This window comes from Patella vulgata, chromosome 5, assembly GCF_932274485.2.
Source record: "Patella vulgata chromosome 5, xgPatVulg1.2, whole genome shotgun sequence".
In the NCBI taxonomy this organism is placed as follows: Eukaryota; Metazoa; Mollusca; class Gastropoda; family Patellidae; genus Patella; species Patella vulgata.
This window is the reverse complement of record NC_065883.2, coordinates 40,060,065-40,067,312: the sequence shown is the minus strand read 5'-3', so window position 1 is coordinate 40,067,312 and position 7,248 is coordinate 40,060,065.

The window sequence follows — 7,248 nt, the reverse complement described above, 5'->3', positions numbered from 1 at the left end:
CTTTGGACTTTAGACCGTCCGCAAGATTTTTTGAACGGACGGGAGCTACGACAATATACGACCACATTTCAATGTGGGCGTATAAAAAATGGATAATCGAGACTATGTTTTTTATCGTACCAACTTTAGTAATGATGATCGAGGCTAGGCCGAAAATTCAATCACTTAATTCTTGGTTCAGAGTGGAACTATTTGACTGAAAATTCCCTTTACATTATCTAGTTTTTAACTATTATAGTGAGAACTGCCAGCTCTTTATTTAATCTCCCATAATGTATCTTTTAAATATTGTGTTCTTCACCACCCCTACTCATTCTTCAGTACTGTGGAAAAGACGACCTTTGTTAAACCTTATTTTCATGATTATTATTATTTTTCATTTTCCAAAGTATTATTATCAATATTATCTGTTATATCAACTCCATTATTTTTAAAGATTTATTACAACAATATGATTTATTTTAGCCTTATTGGACATAATATCACAGAGATACAACAGTTGTTTTAAGTTAATTAAATTAAACCAATTAATCTATCAAAATTTTGCTTCAAATCCTTCTCAAAACATTGCATTCATGAGGGAATACCCCCCTGTTATAGAAACAATCAATTAAAAGAGGTCACGTTTGTGTCACATGACTTTTCTGATGCGGTACTTAGCAACAGGTGCAAAGCCAGACGAGGGATCATTGCATATAGGGCCTAGAGACGATGTTGTCTTTAATCACTATTTAGTATTTATTTATCATAAATATCGAAGTCTAATTAAATTGTCGGATTATCCACTACCTACATGTACGTCTTTTTTCGTGGTTTTTATCTCAGAAACTGCTGCTCGCTTAAACTCACCATCAAGTTTATCAACATATACATCAAGTGCTGACAAATCAGACAATCTTCGCGTGCAACCTTTGACGTCTCTCAAGCAGACATTCCTAATCGATGGGTTGCAGCTCCATGGGTGTTTTTCAGGGAATCTGGTATTTTTCTATCAAGATTGGATGTTTCTACATTGTACTTTCCATATATATACCAAAATTGCCATACTCTTATTGGAAATAACCACACGATAAATACTTTTGTGGGAAAGTATCTTTAAGGTTTGATGTGTAAATTGTTTGCACCATTTGCAGTGAAGCCGATGATTGCAGATAATGCTGAGGCTTGTGTCAGACTTCTATGAATTTAGGTCACATGTCGACATGACTGATGTTAAAAAGTACAGGTTTCGGTAACAGATTTCCTATTGGTTTAAATGTAATTAGGGCCGATTAATGACCTTGAAAGTGGCATAAAATTCTTAAAGTAGCTAAGTCTCTAACTCAATATCATCCAAAGTCTTACACGTTGAAAACACGAATTATTTCTCAATTCAAATCAACATTGATGTTGTAATCTTACCGGGGAAAAGGTAGGCTTCTGATATCAAATATTTAAGACAAAATAAACATTTTACCATTGGTACACGAATCGTGTACCATAGTGCGTTTCAGCGTCATTTGTAACAAGTGACCAGAAAGAACAAGGCTAGACATATTCCACAACTCATGTCAAATCTTATCTGGAGAGCATGCGCAATAGACTGGAATAACCAGACGCTAGAAATTGCCAATTGGTTGAGACTCATTCATGCCATATTTCGCTGGACATGAACAATTGAATGTAAATCAGTTTATATACAATCCGATTACATTATTATATGCGTTGCTACCCATTTTTGGGTCAATTTCTTGGTCCCAAATAAGGCCTATTAGCGATTTAACTCCTTTAATACTTAACTGATTGTTACAAATGAGAGCTCATTTTAATCGTATTTCCAAGGTATACAGTTGGTTTGATTTTTTTTGGCACATACCGGTACCTACTCTTTGTCAAGTAGGCCAACAAGCGGGAAATCGAAACCATGTCACTTGACGCAAGGGCAAACCTTGTGGTTTCACGCGCACTCATTAAACCACTACCATTTTTTGCAACAAAGTTTTATTACCAAATATATCAAAATATTGGACTGTTGTAGTGTTGTACTGAGTAGCATAAACTATTCTTGTTGTAAATAAAGTAGGTAGGCCCTAGACGGTAGTCTAAGGTATTGTAAATACTAATATAATATACCATTTGAACTTGAAGTAGGCTATACAATTACAAGACATAAGATGACTGTGGGTAACCGAGTGAAAGTAGATCTATCTCCTCCTGGTCCAACTTAATCTAGTAAGAATAACCTATGCCTTCCGTTTTGCTTTGGTTTAAACACAGATATAATATTAAATAAAACGGCATTCTAATAGGCAAATTAAGAAAAAATTAATTAATTACGTGTATAATGGACTACCTTTGGCATTGTTAAAACACCGATCTAAACGTCATTACCACTATTACCCAGTAAAATAATTATGACAATAAAGTTTCCCACCATTTGAATTTTATGTAAGGTCAAGGTCACCTCTTTCACAGTTTTAATGCGAAATCCTTCTTTAACCACTGTACAAGATGACTGACCTTTAAGGTTACGTCGAGTAAAATTCTCCGTGTGACGTACGTCACATCAGAGAGACAGAGAGAGAGAGAGAGAGAGAGAGAGAAATGGGGTTTAACGTCCACTCGACACAAACTATGTCATTTCGGGAAACGTTTTAATTTTATTTCAATAATTCGCTTGCGCGTAGGGGTCTTTAGCAGAGGGAGGAAACGGGAGGACCCGGAGAAAACCCACGACTACGAGGTTGGACAGGCGACCCTACTCCTTGTCACGTACCATCGGGGATTCGAAACCACGCCAGTCGACTCAATGACAGACTTTATGATACAGCGCGCGCACGCATGCAAATGCATCAAACATGACTGAGTTGCAAAGTACAATGCATTCATATAAGGAGACAAGAAAAGGTCAAATTAATCGCTTCCCTGTCTGGATATGTGCAGAGCATTGTACTTTGCAACTCAGTCATGTTTGATGCCATCCCAAACTTAGGCTGCCTCAGTCTGTTTTACAGACCTAATGCAACATCCGTCTTTTATCTCTATCCAAGATGACTGACCTTTAAAAGGTCAGACCGCTGTAGTTCAAAGGGTGACGTCACATCACAATGTTTACCAACAAAACAAGATGGCATCGACAACACCAAAAAGATTACTTCTGTGGCTTGTTTTGTTGTTTTAAAACAAACACCAGCAGGTCAATCATATTAGACGGTAAAAAATGTACTTCTGAAAGAATTCAGAGTAAACAAACAGAAAAAAACGTCAAATTGATGGTCACACGTGCGTTGTTTACATCGAACGTAGTAATATGAACTGGTACGGGCAGAATTATATCGTTTTACCCATTTTACGCCTCCGCGTACTATTTTCTGTACCTATTTACGCTAAATATGGAATATTTTTTTTTATCAAGATATAATTCAAACACCTTTATTTATTTTTCTAATACTAAAAAAAAATGTTTCAGAATTTAATATGTCGAAAGAAAAAAGTTAATATTTTGTAGTCATTAAGTCGCATCGATGTCATCCTTATCAGTGATTGTAGAGGCCAAGCGAATATTCACTGCGGATCAGTGTGAGGCTGCCATAGAGTTACATATAGAAACTATATATAACTCAATGGAGGCTGCCTATCCACACTTGTCTACGATATCACATTAGGTGGAAGTGGGCGTAACACCCCAGAAACGAACGAACGAAGCCTATCTACAGCTAGCTCCGGCTGAGAATATGACGTAGATGGGTCGCTGCGTGCAGTATGGTTTGATGCATTCAGCCATCCAACTAGTCTCGGTCACCCAGAACCTCCTACTCTTCAAATATTCGTAGAATATTTTTTTTGATGATAGAGACTACCATACAACCCCCCGACGTCACATCATACTATGGACACAGATCAAAAATACGAAACAAGGGCCAAAGCTATTTTTAATCTTCCTCTCCCTTTTCCCCCTATTGCATGGCGATTTTTGTTGACTTTTTGGTGTAGAATAGAGGAAAAGGGTTTGAAAATACATTTTCTGCCAGGTTTTGGTGAATATTCATAATTTTGATGCGGAAGGATACAAGAGTTGAGAGGTTGGTTAGGTTGAAATGTAGGGCCTGAAATTGCATGTTTACTTGTCTCTACTTCCAGCTTGTGTATCTCAAGTTTTTCATGAAGAACCTCATACGTGCTTTTGGGCAAGTGGTTGCCACATGTTGCTCCATCTGTGGTAGAAAGCGTTCTAGCCAACGAAAATTTGGGAAAAAGTTAGAGCCGGTCTAAGATACGAGAATTAACATTGGAGTCAATAGGGAAATCTTTAGTGATCTGTGTCCATATGGCTTCCATAACACCACTCGGCAAACCTCGGCAGATTCCGGTACCCTACATCTAGCCTCGGAGCTTTTACGCGTGACTTAACATGGTAAATTAAAAGAGGTCACGTTTGTGTCACAGGTGCAAAGCCAGAGGAGGGATCATTGCATATAGGGCCTACAGACGATGTTGTCTTTAATCACTATTTAGTATTTATTTATCATAAATATCGAAGTCTAATTAAATTGTCGGATTATCCACTACCTACATGTACGTCTTTTTTCGTGGTTTTTATCTCAGAAACTGCTGCTCGCTTAAACTCACCATCAAGTTTATCAACATATACATCCAGTGCTGACAAATCAGACAATCTTCGCGTGCAACCTTTGACGTCACTCAAGCAGACATTCCTAATCGATGGGTTGCAGCTCCATGGGTGTTTTTCAGGGAATCTGGTATTTTTCTATCAAGATTGGATGTTTCTACACTTTACTTTCCATATATCTACCAAAATTGCCATACTCTTATTGAAAATAACCACACGATTAATACTTTTGTGGGAAAGTATCTTTAAGGTTTGATGTGTAAATTGTTTGCACCATTTGCAGTGAAGCCGATGATTCCAGATAATGCTGAGGCTTGTGTCAGACTTCTATGAATTTAGGTCACATGTCGACATGACTGATGTTAAAAAGTACAGGTTTCGGTAACAGATTTCCTATTGGTTTAAATGTAATTAGGGCCGATTAATGACTTTGAAAGTGGCATAAAATTCTTAAAGTAGCTAAGTCTCTAACTCAATATCATCCAAAGTCTTACACGTTGAAAACACGAATTATTTCTCAATTCAAATCAACATTGATGTTGTAATCTTACCGGGGAAAAGGTAGGCTTCTGATATCAAATATTTAAGACAAAATAAACATTTTACCATTGGTACACGAATCGTGTACCATAGTGCGTTTCAGCGTCATTTGTAACAAGTGACCAGAAAGAACAAGGCTAGACATATTCCACAACATGTGGTTGCCACATGTTGCTCCATCTGTGGTAGAAAGCGTTCTACCCAACGAAAATTTGGGAAAAAGTTAGAGCCGGTCTAAGATACGAGAATTAACATTGGAGTCAATAGGGAAATCTTTAGTGATCTGTGTCCATATGGCTTCCATAACACCACTCGGCAAACCTCGGCAGATTCCGGTACCCTACATCTAGCCTCGGAGCTTTTATGCGTGACTTAACATGGTAAATGCTAGGCAAAATGGGTTTTTTCCTCTTTTTCTCCTAATACAAAAAGTATTCTTGAATGCCATTCATGTTGTAAGTTGCGTGTAGCATTCGTCATAAATTATCAATTTAAAATCGTGTCTAAATTATTTTTGTTTCGTTTTATTGACGATAAACTGCGTTGTAGCAGACGATATATGCCAAGCTCGCACACGGTCCAGTTGACGGCAGTACGCAAAAGCATTACAAAGATGCATTGCTGTATGAAGCCGATTTATATGTTTTGTTTTAATTTTACTGCAAACAATTAATAGATAACATCTGTTTGGTTGTAAAATGCCATGAAATAGAGCATTAAGAGTTAATAATATAATGGGTAATTAGAGATGGTGACCTGCGGTTCCACGAAAGAATTATTCAAGACGATATTAAAATTTAAGCACGACCGTAGCACATCTAATAAAAAAGAGAACAAATAATAATCACGATGTATAGAATGCACTGAGTCCAGTTACATATTTTCATTCAAAAGTTGTTCTCTGAACCAAATACTGAATTAGAAATTGATAAAATGGACACAAATGTATCGTTCTTCTTCTTGGTTGCGGCAAGATAAACTGATTGGATTAAAATTCACTGAGTGCCAAAAGCTGAGCCAAGACGATTTATGTGGCTACAATTAACAGAAAAAAACGGTTTTAAAAAATATTCACAGATTCAACTTGATCGTCGTTTTATTCTTTCTGTTATTCATATCCCATCAATCAAGAGGAAAATTTATAAAAATGGCTGAAGTTTTACCCCGTGCACCAAACAACTATTTTATCATTGGTTAGAGCCGTCTAAACGCGGGAAAATTTACAATAGCTATTGGCTAACAGCACGCATGCATAAACAATCTTATTTGCATATTGCATGCTATTTATAGTATTATTAGCTGGAATTATTTTCAAGTCGACAGCCTCAAACAAAGACCAACATAGTACCGTGTTTTATTTTAAATATTCCTGTTGTGCAAATAGCCATATATGTTTTTTCTATCTTCAAGATCTAAACCAAGAATTCAGTGAGAGAAGACAGGAGATTTTAGATGGTTGGAGTGAACTACGTTCGAAACTGTTGCATACTCATATTGAGGAGTTGTCACCTGCAACCAGAGTTTGTAGTTACTAACTGTTATATTTCTATATGTATGTCTAATAATTGTAAAACCTGTCCTATTTTGAATAGCAATACCCATTTTACTAGTTCTTTAACTAATAAAACATATTTTACACGTGGGTTTGAGAAACTAAACTGTAAAACCTCCAATATTATCTACGGTATAGAATGTACACTCTGCGGACTGATTTATGTTGTTGAAACTAAAGGACCTTTACACTTGCGCATTAATGGTCATCGTCACAACATTAATAACAATCTGTTTCACAGAGAATTACGAGTCTAGTAATATATCTCTGTCAAAGATGACTGCCTTAACACGTCCCGTCACAGCACGCGGCGTCAATCATTGGCTGAATGGCGCGTGCATTGTTTACATAAGACGTTACTGCTTCGGAGAGAATGCTGCATTTTAGTCATTTTAATACCCATTTACACTAAATAGGAGATAATTTTTACCTACAAATACGTCAAACGCCTTTATTTATTTTTCCAATACATAAAAAAAATGTTTTAGAATTTAATTTGTCGCAGGAAAAAAGTTAATATTACTGGCTCATTAAGCCGCATCGATGT